Genomic DNA, 13683 nt, shown 5'->3' with positions numbered 1-13683 from the left:
CAGGTTGAAACCGACCCATCCACCACGACTCTCTGGGTGAGACCCTCCAGCCAATTTGCCACCCACCGGACTGTGTAGTCATCCACATCACAGCCTCTTAACTTGTTCACCAGTATGGGGTGGGATACCGTATCGAAGGCCTTCCTGAAGTCTAAGTATACGACATCCACCCCTCCTCCTGTGTCCAGGCGTTTCGTAACCTGGTCATAAAAAGAAACTAGATTGGTCAGGCACGATCTGCCTCCCGCGAACCTGTGCTGATTTCCCCTCAGCATAATTTGTCCTGCCGGGCTCTCACAAATGTGAAACTAGATAATTTTTTCAAAGACTTTGCCAAGGATGGAGGTGAGACTGACTGGCCTATAGTTGCCCGGGTCCTCCTTCCTCCCCTTTTTGAAAATGGGGACCATGTTGGCCCTTTTCCAGTCCTCCGGGACTTGGCCCGTGCACCACGAGCGTTCAAATATTCCCGCCAGTGGCTCTGCAATGATGTCGGCCAGTGCCTTCAGCACCCTTGGATGGAGCTCATCCGGACCTGCTGACTTAAAGGCATCCAGTTCTTCCAAGTGACTCTGCACCATCTCAGAGTCTACGCATGGAAGTCTGGCACCTTGCTGCTGCCTCTCTACAACCCCAGTGAGAGACTTGTCGTGCCCCTCACTTAGGAACACTGAGGCAAAGAACTTATTGAGGAGTTCAGGCTTGTCCCCCCTGTCTGTCACCAATTGTTTCTGCCCATTTAGCAGGGGTCCTATTCCTCCCTGGGCCTTCCTTTTACTCCCTATATATCTAAAAAACAATTTCTTGTTGTCTTTTACTTGGGTTGCCATCCTCAGCTCCATGGTAGCTTTGGCCCGTCTAACTGCCTCCCTACAAGCACGAGCAGAGGAGGTATATTCATCTTTGGTGATCTCTTCCTGTTTCCACTTTTTATGTGCTCCCCTTTTGTCCCTTAGGCTGCTCTGGATTTCTCTGGTCAGTCAGGGAAGCCTCCTGGCCCCTTTCCCTCTTTTGCCTCGCTCGGGGATCGTCTTGCTTTGTGCCCGAAGGATCGTTTCCTTAAGGCACAGCCACCCTTCTTGGGCTCCCATCACTTCAAAACTCCTACTCTGCAGTGCGTCCTTGACTAATCGCCTGAGTTCATTGAGATCAGCTTTCCTAAAGTCTAGCACTTTCACGCTACTAGTTACCTTACCCACTCGCCGTCTTATGGTGAATTCTATTATTAGGTGATCACTGTCCCCCAGATGGCTACCGATCTGGAGGTCCCCTACCATGTCATCCCCCGTTGCCATTACCAGATCCAGAATGGCATTCCCCCTAGTGGGACCGTGTACCTCCTGTGTCAGGTGGAGGTCCTGTACACAGGTTAGAAACCTGCGTGAGCGGTGGGACTTTGCCATCTGCGTCTCCCAACAGATGTCCGGGTAGTTTAGGTCCCCCATGACTACCGCCTCTTTAGCTTTTATGGTCTCCGAGAGTTGCCTCAGGAGTCCCGAATCTCTTTCTTCCCCTTGATGTGGGGGTCTGTAGCAGACCCCTACCACCAATCCCTTTCTCTTTGCCCCCCATGTAGTCTAACCCACAATCCTTCTACTTCCTCATCCTTGGATTCCGTCTTGATGAGGGTTGATGTATATTGCTCACTGACATAGAGCGCAACCCCCCCCCTTTCTTCCCCACCCTGTCCTTTCTGTACAATCTATAGCCCTCAATATGTACCGCCCAGTCATGGGATGAATCCCACCAGGTTTCCGTTAGCCCCACTAAGTCACAGGTGTTTAGTGCAAGCAGGAGCGCTAGTTCATCCTGCTTGTTTCCCTTGCTCCTAGCATTAGTATATAGGCACTTGAGCCCTGCGACTGGTGCCTTTGCTGCCCCCCCACTCCGAGTCCCAAGGGGCCCTTTGATTCTTACCTTCTCATTTCTTACCTGTGTCGTAGTGCTGGCCTCCCCATGGCTTTCAGGTTCCCAATGTTCTCTTTCTTCAGGCTGGGCTGTCCTTGTGGGTGCCACATGGTTTGGTGGTCCACAGCTTCCCCCGCCCACATCTTCCCCTCCCCCCGACAAGCCTAGTTTAAAGCCCGCCGGAGGAGATCCGCCAACCTAGAAGAAAACACACGCGTACCTTTGGGGGACAGGTGAAGCCCATCCCAGCTGAGCATGTCCCTCGTCGTGATGTGTGTGTCGTTGTCCAGGAAGCCGAAGCCTGCCTCGAGACACCACTGCTGAAGCCACCAGGTGGTCTCTCGGATGCAGTTCTCATGCCGTCTTCCGCGTCCGTTCACTGGTAGGATGGAAGAGAATACCACCTGTGCACCGAACTCCTTCAGCACAACGCCCAGAGCACTGTAGTCTGCCATCAGGTGATCTGGGGTTCTCCTGGCCGCATCCTTAGTACCCACATGGACTAGGACCATGGGGTAGTAATCGGTGGGCTTGATCCTGGCCTGGATTACCTCCGTCACATCCTGAATCTTTGCTCCAGGGAGGCAGTATACTTCTCGTGCTGAGGGGTCCTGGCGGCAGATGGGCCCTTCCATGCCTCTCAGGATGGAGTCGCCTATGACGAGCACTCTTCGCCTCCTCCTCTGGGTATGTAGCAGGCTCACCTTTCAGAGCTTGGGTTGAGGTCCTGGCTTGAGATCCTGCTGTTTTGATTGGTGGAACCCATCAACCAATCAGGAGGCAGCAAGAGAAATAAAGTCATGCCTCTTTCCTGAGGGGAGGGGGAGGGGGAGGGGAGAAGAGAAGAGCTCCCCTGGACCTGATTGAAGACTGTAAACTGTCAAGTCCGGAAGACTTCAGGGGCAGAGTCCTGAATTATATAAAAGGAGCTGTGTGCCCAGCATGAGGGGCAGATGCAGTAAGGGATTCAAGAACAGTGGAGCCAAGAAAAGCTGGGGAGCTCTCCCTCAGCGGACAATAGGCCCAAGGCTCCTGAAGCTACCATTGGAGAAGCAGCCTTGGAAGCAGTGAAAGACCACTCAGGCTGTTGATGGCGCACAGGGAAGGTGCACGGAGACCCAGCCTTGGGAGTGGTGTGAGACTTCTCAGGCCCATCACAGTGCATGGTTCAGTGAATAGAGCTGAGGCTTTGAGAGCTGCAAGTGGCAGCTCAAGCCTGCAACCCCAGAGGACCAGCAGGCCCCACGGTGCACAGGGTGGCTCATGGGCCCGAGCCTTGGACGCCATGGCAGGGCAACTCAGGCATCATTGTGAGTAACCTTAGCAGGCAGGGAGGTGTACAAGCGGCGCACGAGGGAGCAGAGCCAGGGAGCAGCGGAGGCTGTTTGGGTTAGCCACCCAGTGTAAGGATGGCTGGCCATAGCCTGTGCTAAAAAAGCCCTCAGTGCCAAGCCAGGGCATGGGGAAATAGTAGTGCTGCAGTGTGAGATCCAATACCCAGGAGCCAGCAGCTGTGGTGCAGCAGCTGAGAGGAGCTGAGCTCACAGTGCCCATCACCTGAGGGAGCGTGAGTCATTGGGCCCTTGGGTCCCACAGGGGTAAGACATTTGGGGCGGGCAAAACCAGAGAAGGAGCTGGGTGAGCAGCCCATCCGCCTAGTCTGAGCCCTAAGGGGAGAGGCCCCTGGTGCTTCCTGGACACCTCCAAGGGACCCCATTTGAAGGAGGACTATCTCTTGCCATGGGCCAGGGCCTATATTAAGGAATAGGTGTTATTTAGGGTTTGACCTTGGTTCTTGGTTAATGTTCACTGTGTAAATATATGTATATGATATTTAGTTTTATGATTATGTATATTATAACTAAATACACTGTATATAGTTAAGAACTTTGGGCTTGGACTAACTCTATAGAGGAAAGAGGGATCTGCTTGAAATTCTGGCATCCCTCTCATAGCACCCACTCGTGCCTACCTATCCCATCCAGTTGAGAATGGGGCACACCCTTGGGTGTACCCGGGTTATATATAATATTGTATTTAGATCTTTGAATGACATGATGGATAACAGTGGCCACATCTACATGAAAAGCTGACTGTGCAGTCATTTAGCACTCTTATAAGCAAGTATTAAATGACTGCTCAGTAACCTGAGACTACTGCACAGTAGTTTCATGTCACGGTTAATGCCATACAATGTTACTGCGCGGTAGTCTTAAGCTACTGCATAACCAGTGGCTCATGTACATGTGGCCAGGGCTGAGTAAAACAACTAATACTACACAACTTCTTTACCCCGATCAACCAGTGAGTTCAGTAAATTTTCTGCAAACAGAAGGCAGGATTTGAACCGTTCTTAAAATAGGTATTATACATCTTTTGATATAAGCTTCTTTTATACTGTAAATTGAAGACCTGTATACTACTAGTTAAGAGATATTTAGCAATCATATTCAATCACTTATGCACTTTCAAAATAAACAAGGAAGCAAGGAAACTGTTTCTGTGAACTACACACCTAAATTATCTTAATTACTTTATCCCTCCCAGTTATTCTCAGATTGTCCATTTTAATTAAGTTAATAATTCAGAAGAATAGCTTTATGAAGGCAAAAATTCTGTTCAAAACAATCCTACAAATATATTAGATTTTATAGGTAAAATACTTTGAGTTACAGAATTGCTAATAAGTATGGTACTCACAAGGTACATCTACACTTGAAATTAATGCAATGCAATGCAGTAAAACTCTGGAGCAGTTTGAGCCAGAATCAGCTACTCTTGGGTGCAGCATCTACACGTGCATCTGGGACCACAGCACTTTGAGCCAGAATGGAGAAACCCTGGGCTGACATCAGACTCCGGGTTTCAGCCAGTGGCTTCAGGTGGTGGTGTCAGGCTGGAGGGGCTGGCTGAGGCACAAAAGTGATGAAGTGTGGAGCTTTGCAGCGGGCAACCCCCACACTTCAGCACCCTCGTGCCCCAGCCCACCCTTGTCACCATCTACACCTGCCTTTCATTGCACTTGATTCCTCCACCATAAGATAATACAGTTCCTGACAGTGCTATCTTATGGTGAAACACCCTTATACAAGCAAATGTGTAGACAGTGATGCTTTACTGCGGAGCTAATTAGCCTACTCCATGGTAAAGCGCATGTGTAGATGTATCCACTGTGTGGTAAAATAATTATTTCTAAGTCAGACAGTCATTTAAAAAGTGCCAGTCAGCATTTATGTATTGTATGTGAAATGCCATTTATCCTAAACCTTAATTTAGAAAGAACACTTCAGAAATATTATATTAAAAACAGGGAGCAAGAGAATTAGTGTTAGACATTTTCATGCTAGCAGTGAATAAGAAGTAAGAACTTTCTTAAGCAGTTTTGAAACAATGCAAATGCATGCTTAGCAACATTAAGATCCTTAAGAATAAAAACATAGTGATTCTTCAGCTCTACTAATTGATTGTCCAGTTCTATGTTATTTCTCCCCTTTTACTAAGATCCCAAAAGAAAGAGACACTAAAGAGTTTAGGAATAAGCTACAGGACTGGTAAGGAAGTTTCAAAGGCAATCATTCTTCCTGGAACAGCGTAAATATCAGCTGGCATCATAACTGAATCCCCTTTTCATAATATAGCAACATATAGCACTAGATACTTTAATGGTGATAGTTTTTAGGTCCCACTATGTATCTGAGGCATCCATGTTTGGGTTTTGTCAGACATGGCCAGGTACAGACATTATACCTAATCCAGTATAAATGACCAAAAAACAGTCTATGCTCGTAACAGAACAGAAGTTAGGTGCACATAGACTAGCTAAAAAATGTTGTAATCCAGTCTAAGATAGACCTAGATCAATGCACACTCACAATTAATTGATTGAGGTTAGCCTGGTGCATTGAATTTCTGTATAAGATCCCCTCTCGATTCATGTTGGATTGCTGTCTGCTGGCATTACAGGTGCCTGTGCAGCCTTCCCTGCTAGCCCCTCTTCATGGGGAAATATGTTAGCTCTTGCCCAGCACTTGGCTGCTCTGGCCAAGTGCTCCGTGAGCCTTGCATCCAGGCTGTCAAAGAACCAGCCAGCACAGACTCTCCCCATCCCTACCTCCTGCCTCCTGCCAGCTGTCAGCTGCAAGCAGTTGGTGAGGGGCAAGAGGCTCACTCTGGGCAGCAAGGATAGGGGTGTTCCACAAAAGAAAGGATTGGGCCCTTGGAGCTCAGCAACCAGTGGCAGCCAGTGGCAGGATGTGCCCAGCAAGTCAGGAGGCTTTTGCTGGGCAGTGGGAAAAGGGGTAGTCCCTGGCCTCCTGACACAGTCTGCCATTTACTTGAGTTCCAAGGGACTTGATCCTTCCCTTGGCGGAGTGCCCAGGGCTTCCCTGATTGGCTGCTGGGCATGGGTGAGTACTCCCCCAAACCTTTGCTGTCACTGAGGACTCTCTCCTATGCCCAGCCCTGGGTTTCCAGGAGAGCCCTAGAGCAGGTCACCATGGCATGGCCAGCAGCCTAGGTGGTGGCAGCAAGCAGAGGCTCTCCATGGTGACCTGATCTGAGGCTCCACTAGAAACCTAGGTCTGGGTACCAGGAGGGTACACGGTGACAGCAGTGTATTGGGGGTTCAATCTCCTATGCCCAGCAGCCAATTGAGGGGTGGGATGGCACCTCTTTGCTGTGCTCAGTTGCCTTCTGCAGTCTCCAGCTGCTGGGAGGCATGCAGGAGCATCCCCAACCTCCTGGCCTTGGCCAGCACAGGTAGCCTGCTTGCTCCCTGACAAAAGGGTGAACATGTGTTTTGTTTGCTCCCAATCCAATCTACTCTACTTACAGAAACATGCATAGGGTTGATCGATTCCACCTCAGGCTTTTTGAATGTCTGTACCTAGAAGAAGTGGGACATTCATCTGTTCCACAATGATCAAGCCTCTTTGCACCCAGGACAAACCCTAGTCCTACTGAAGTCAATGGGAGTGTTGTATTTTACTCAGTGTGGGTCTGCATACCATCCCCAAAATTGAATTCTCTCAAAATGATCATGTTTCCTGAATGCCACATTATGTTACCAGGAAGGGGGGGGGGGGGGGGGGGGGGGGAAGAAAAGGGTTTTTTTTTGTAATTTGGACTGAATCAGCCAGGTAAGTATGACAGTCATTTTATTTTCATGACATAGAAGACTGGGATCTTTTTCCAGTGAACAGAATTCCTGATTTGCATTATTCCTGGCATTCAGTATAATACAAACTTTAATTTCTAATAGGGAGTACTAGTAAATAAAAAGGATGCCTTGTAACATTCAGCCATATGCTACAGAATCTTATTATAGGTGATTTGTTCCAATGGCAGAAGAAAGTACCCAAAGAATAACTAAAACAGATACACCTCATACATGAAAAGTGATTGTGCGTGTGTACTCACAAGTGTGTGTAAAATACTCAAGAGAGCCCCATTAGCATACTCAAAGAATAAACATGTTTGCTAGAGAACATATTCCAATATATACTATAAGAACAATTTCTACAATAAAACAAACAAAGGCTACTTCTGCAATGACCATTCTAAAAGTGACCTTTCTATAATGGGTCATTTTGATTGTAAAGATAATACTTTTTCATCTTTATTAATAATTGTGACCTTTGTTTCTTCAAAATATTTCTAAATAAATACAGTAGTGCATACATAATAATTCTTTTGATATTTTATTAATCAAATATTATTTTACTAAATTCAACCTCTATCAAAATGACTTTCTGAAATAATTAGAATAGTTAAATTAATTGGCACAGCTTTGAGAGATGAAAAATAAATTAAATTATTAATTTTAGAATATAATATTATGAATGCTATACCTTCTGAAACATGTTAAGTATTTCCAATTTACAGGTTCACTGATGACAGATAACTTCATTAATTGTATCTTTTGTCTCTCCTTTTTATTTTGTTATTGTGAATGGTATTGAAAAACTGTTATATAACTAATCCCTGAAATTTGTGATTACTACTATTTAGAAAATCTTTTCTAAATAGTAGTAATCACAAATTTCAGGTAAAAATCAATAAACTATGATTGCAATAGTATTCTGTATAGCTTTTCAAGTGCTGAAATAGCAAGTATTAGGTGATGAAAACACACTTACTCTAACATAAGAGTATATTTGTATAGCATAGTATTCCTCTGAGAAATATCCAAACCAGTGTTATGACATGTTTGATAATGTAGTACAATTTCCTTTTCATGTTACAGAAATACTGGGCACAAATTTTCATTAGGTGAAGAAGCATTCCACATAAAAGAAAAAAAAAAACAACCCAGATAAGATGAGTTTTAGGCTTAGGTATTGGAAATTAACTTCATGTGCTTGAATTTCTGCCATGAAAAGAAAGTGTCATGTGGGGGGTTGGGTAAGTGGGGGAAGGAGATTGCATTCCATGAAAACAATATATCCAAGATTATTTTCAACAGAACTTTTGCAAAATGCCCTGTTTAAACTGTGATAATAAAACCAAAATGTCCTATGATAAGGTAATAAGGAAACCATTTTAAAAAGTTATTTGGGGTGCTTCAGCTTGTGGATACCTTTTCAACTCCACATGGAAAGCACCTAGAAACTGAATTACCCCAAATTAGAACATGCTTTTGAAAATGCAAATCTATGTGCACCAGGAATGATGCCACAGAAGTAACAGCAACTAGACGGTGTAATACCTATGTCTAAAGGGTCCATGTAAAAATAGCAAAAGGGTAAGGACCAGAGTTCTATGCAATAGAGATATGCAAGTAGAGGTTGTCTTAGAGACAGTCTAACACCTGGGAGGAAAATAAAAATGGAAAATGAGAAACACTAGTCAAAAAATAAAGGAGATGTAGGCCCTGATTCCAAAGTCCTCAGAAGTCAAGGAAGTTCCCTGCTACCCCCTCCCCCGCACCCCATTGACTTTAACAAGATTTGGATCAAGTCTTAAGGGTCTTTATAAAGGAGTAGAGTCAGCAAAAAGAGTGAGATATATAAGATTAAAGACTACTGCTGCATAGATTCTTCTGTACATTTTAACCTAAAATCATTTATTCTTTCAATTTATTTTTGGGGGACAGACTATAAAATGTTGTAGCCAGATTCAGAAATAAATGTTGCTATATTGATAGTAATTTGTTTTCCCTTTTGGAACATGCTAATGTTGTGCAACACGAAAAAGAGAGAGAGAGACTATATATATGATTAACTGCTATATATATATTAACCATATATATATATATTAAGCTGAAACCTTCTAAAATTTTTCTGTCCCTTCTGCAGAAATACTGTAAATATCCGTGACAACTGTAATAACTGGACATTGTTAGAACAATGCTAACAGAGGGGGTTAACAGCTTGCGCTTGTACAAAATACTTGAAGTCAGACAGAAAGCCATTATTATGACCTTGTGCTGACCACATTCTATGAAGTGTTACATGATCAGGGACAGGGAAGTTGCTTAATGGAAGTTATATAGTAGCTAGATGTATCCTTGTCACACTTCATCTAAACTGATACATTGCAATGGTCCACACTGCTCAGACCTGGCAATTACTGTCCAATTCCAATCTATTCCACACTGCCACTATAATGAAAAATAATTAGGAGCTTGAAAATGAGTTTTCACATGAAATGGTTTCAGTGCTTGGACACAATCGCCTTTGGCAGATGGCTTTGGGTTTGCTTTAATATAATACAGACAGTTAATCATCTCTAAAGAGTGCAGTGAATGAATAAACTTTTAACACTACTTTCTTCACTGCAACTCTCATATTGATCAAATGTTTAATGCTCAAGAGTTCATGTTTCCATGCTTGAGTGTTTTGAAATAGAGAACACCCATGGATCTCTGCATACTCTGATATACTGCAGAGAACAAGCATTAACCCAAAGTCAATTATATGACACTAGGGTTTAGAAACTTACAATGAGGCTGAACTCAAGGAAAAAAAAAATCTTTTAAATATTGTAAACACAAAAAGTACAGGTCTTTAGAATGTCTTTATGAAGTCTGAGTAGGAAATAAGTCAAAAGGTCTTAGCTGACATCTTATAAAATAACTCTTACAAGAGAGCTCTTACAACAATATTATTTTATGAAAGTTTCAATGATCATTTGTGATTTCTAAGGTAACCTAGAAAATAAACATGAATATCTGTGTCAGAAACCAGTACTCACAATAGCCCTGGAGTCCTGAATTTTTTCTTGCTGTCCTGCTGCTCATCCCAAAGCACAGACCAATGTTTTCCCTGGGTTTGCCTCATCCCAGGAAGCCTCCACTCCAGTGCCCTTATACGGGGCCTCCATGGAATCTCTGGCAGCTCCAGGTGGCTTCCCTTTGAGTTGTGAAAGATGTCTTCCCTCCCACAGACAGCATCAGCCTGAAATAGTCACCCAGAGATCACTTTTTACCACAGGGATTCAGTAAGGAGACAAAGCAAAAAAAGGATTTATCATACAAGAGAAAGAATAATACAAGCAATAAGTTTGAACCCAGAACAAAAAGACAAGTAAAGTTTCTTACTTTCTTACACAACTGTCACCTAGTCCTTCAAAGAGACCTGCCAGTAGTTTCAGAGAGAAGCTTTCTTGCGGATTCTGCTAGCCCCAACTGCAGGGGACCTGGACTCTGCCCCCACTCTCTGACCCCAGCCTTGGACAATTCCTTTGGATTAAAATTCCCCTCTCTCCTCTCACCACCTCCCACAATCAGGCCTGTCCCAATTCCTCATGAGTGTTAAAATCCTCATTTTTTTTAAATGAAATCTTCATATTTTCCCAAGCAGGAAGCAACTGTGACCACCTGAAACCTGAGATCCTGCTCCTGCCTTTGTTTCAAGGTAATTTGCATCATCACAGATTCTTACAGGAGGTGAGAGGCTTCATACCAGCTATGAATTGACTGCCCAGAGGACTTTTCCATCTATTGACTCCTCTGTGAAATCCTATGAAATATGAACTTTCATTTCTACCCAGGAAAACTTTTAAAATCTTTTCTCCAATGCCTGATGAAGGCTGTTTGTTCCTGAAAGCTTGCAATTAAAGAATTTTTTTGCAAAAATCTTGGACTAATAAAATATATCACCTCTACTATGAGTCCTCATTGCCTTAAAATCCTCCACAAATTTATCTCTCAGGGACATATGGCATCACTCTGGCTAATGGGCTATTTTTCTCAGGTACCTTTGCTACTGAGGGGCTTTACAAGCAGACAATATGTTGTGTGCCAGTCCCAATAATGGCTCCTTCTGTCTGCAGTTGTGTGTAGCAACTGTCCTTGTCCTATGTCAGGGGCCTTAACAGGCATTCTAGCTTGGGCTAATTGCCTAGTGGACCACACCTTCCTGGGGCATTTACTGGCAGCCCTAACCCAGGTAATGACTCCAACTGGCCTTGTTTTTTGGTTTTCTGGCCCTTATCACTCTGTTCCTGAACTCTGGTTTCTGGGATTTTCCTTGGATTTGGTAATTCATCACCTGACTCCTGAATTTTGACTCAGTTTGTGATTTGGACTTGGATTTTCCCTGGTTCTGGTAACTTGGTATCTGTTTCCTGACCCTGAATTGGGTCTGTGTTTTAGACACTGCCTCTGTCTCCAGTCCTTCACTGGTTGCCTAAGCACTAGGTCAGAGTGCTCATGACCCAGTCCATTATACCCTAGAACACAATGGCAGATACTTAGCAGTTTTGCCTACTACCTTTTCCTTAAATATGGATCCCTCAGTTCTTTTGACTAAACCATGTCCAAAACCATAAAGGTTATACAGAGAGCCTAACAGAGTGATTAAAGTGACAAATGGATATAGCATAAAATTGGCTGTGCAACAAAACCACACGTGCCATATCATTAAAAAAAAAAAAAACACACAAGAAAATCCACATAACACCTGACAAAACACCTCCAACCCAAGATTTGGTGGGGTTTGTGACAAGAGGTTGCTGAATATTTTTTCCTCAATTTGATTAAATTTTCATAATTTTTGTGTGTGCATGTGGTATAATTTTATTCAAAACTCACTGATGAAGGTATGTTTGTGTATGAATGTGTCCACTGACCTCAGTGGATCAATGGTGAAAACTTGCTGGATGGCAATGTAATGGACAAGGGTCTGGGAGTCTTGGAGGAGCACAGACTCAATATGAGTCTTCAGCATGATGCAGCTTCATGAAAGGTGAATGTATTTTTGGGCTGCATAAACAGGATCATTAGGTGCAAGACATGGGAGGTGATAGTGCTTCTATAGTTGGCAATGGTTTAGGTCTTATCTAGAATATTGTGTAGAGTTTTGGGCTGCATATTTTTAAAATGACATGGACAAGTTAGAGAGGGTCCAGAAACAGATATTTTTTGTTAGCGACAAAGGGTCTGGAAGGTAATCAATATAAAGGAAGCTGAAGAAAATAGGCATGTTCAGATTTTAGAAAACCTGTTTAAGAGGGGACATGACAGACATCTTCAAATATTTGAAGGGCTGTGCTGTCAAAAAGAAGAGGGAAAATGCCTTTTCTCTTTTTCTGCAGAGAATAGGACACAGACCAATGGTTTGAAATTACAACAAAGTAAGATTAGGTATCAGGAAAAAAAGTATTCACTGTTATAAAAATTAGACAGTGGAATAGACAGCCTAAGGGATTTGCAGATCATCAAAAGTGTTCAGAAAGTTGGATAAGAATTAGGGATAATCTAGGAGTAGCTATGCCTGTGCTCTCAAGGTTTACAACCTTGACATAATGGAGAGGCTTATGTGCTACCAGTGACTGAGAGTGATTTGTACGCAGGCAATGTTGAGAGCACTACTACCAAAGTAATAGCAATCCAAAAAAGAATAATAATAAATTAAGGTTCTCAATAGCAGAGAAGGCAGACAAAGAAATAATACTTTACAATGTCTGAAATGGCAGATGAAGACTTCAATGGAATAGAAACCTTCAGTCATGTAGGTTTGGAAACATGAACAGATTCCCAGTACTTGAGGGATGGCAATATCATGACCATATTCAAGAAAGGAGCCAGATCAGATTGCAACAATTATATTGATGCTGCATTCCTATTCAGAGCTGAGAAGTTCCTTGACCACATTCTTTTCAATAAATTCATTTTACTGGCTATGGAAATTCTACCAGAGTCCCAGTATGGTTTCAGACCATTGAAGAAGTAAAGTGTATATGATCTTTGTTGCTAGACAGCTGCAGGAGGAGAGGTTCCATGAGCAACACTGAAATCTTTACATGGTCTTCATTGACTTAAGTCTTTTGGTCCAATCAACAGAGAGGCCCTGTGGAAGATCCTGATAAGATCTGGATGCTCACCAAAATTTGTTACAATTATCAGACCAGATCTTTTCATGATTACATGACAGCAACCGTCTTAAGCAATGGCTCAGAAACAAATCTGTTCTCTATTAGAAATGGAGTCAGAAAGGATTTATGATTGAAGCAAAACCTTTTTCCTTCTATATTACAGCTATTATGCATGTCTTCAATGATAAACTTCCATCTGGAGTCAGCATCCAGTATTGCATGGATGGGAATCTCTTTGACATCAACTGGATATGTTCCCAATCCAAGATAACACCCTCATTAATGAACTTCAATATGGTGAAGATTGTGTCATGTGTGTCCACTCAATTGAAGAACTCCTAGTCAGTCTTGATTGCTCTATGAAGCAGGGTAAAATGCTTCAACTCACAGTCCACTTGAAAAAAACCCCACAAACCTTTACCAGCCCTCATCAAACTGACTAGCTGCTCCTCCACATAG

The 13683-nt window shown here is 43.3% G+C and overlaps 1 long non-coding RNA gene across 2 annotated transcripts in view; it reads right to left on the bottom strand.

Annotated features, from left to right (window-relative positions):
• Positions 1-10525, bottom strand: part of LOC109285427 (uncharacterized) — a 48267-nt gene extending 37742 nt beyond the window's left edge. For both annotated transcript variants that reach the window (XR_002093164.2, XR_002093163.2), the window contains exons 1-2: positions 10448-10525; positions 10102-10304 (exon numbers count right to left, since the gene is read on the bottom strand). This is a non-coding gene — a long non-coding RNA (uncharacterized LOC109285427). The remainder of the gene's footprint in view (positions 1-10101; positions 10305-10447) is intronic.
• Between the last annotated feature and the right edge of the window lie 3158 nt (positions 10526-13683).

This window comes from Alligator mississippiensis, chromosome 1 (genome assembly GCF_030867095.1).
Source record: "Alligator mississippiensis isolate rAllMis1 chromosome 1, rAllMis1, whole genome shotgun sequence".
In the NCBI taxonomy this organism is placed as follows: domain Eukaryota; kingdom Metazoa; phylum Chordata; order Crocodylia; family Alligatoridae; genus Alligator; species Alligator mississippiensis.
Note: the sequence above shows the minus strand (reverse complement) of the source record. Positions and strands in the feature narration are given on the sequence as shown.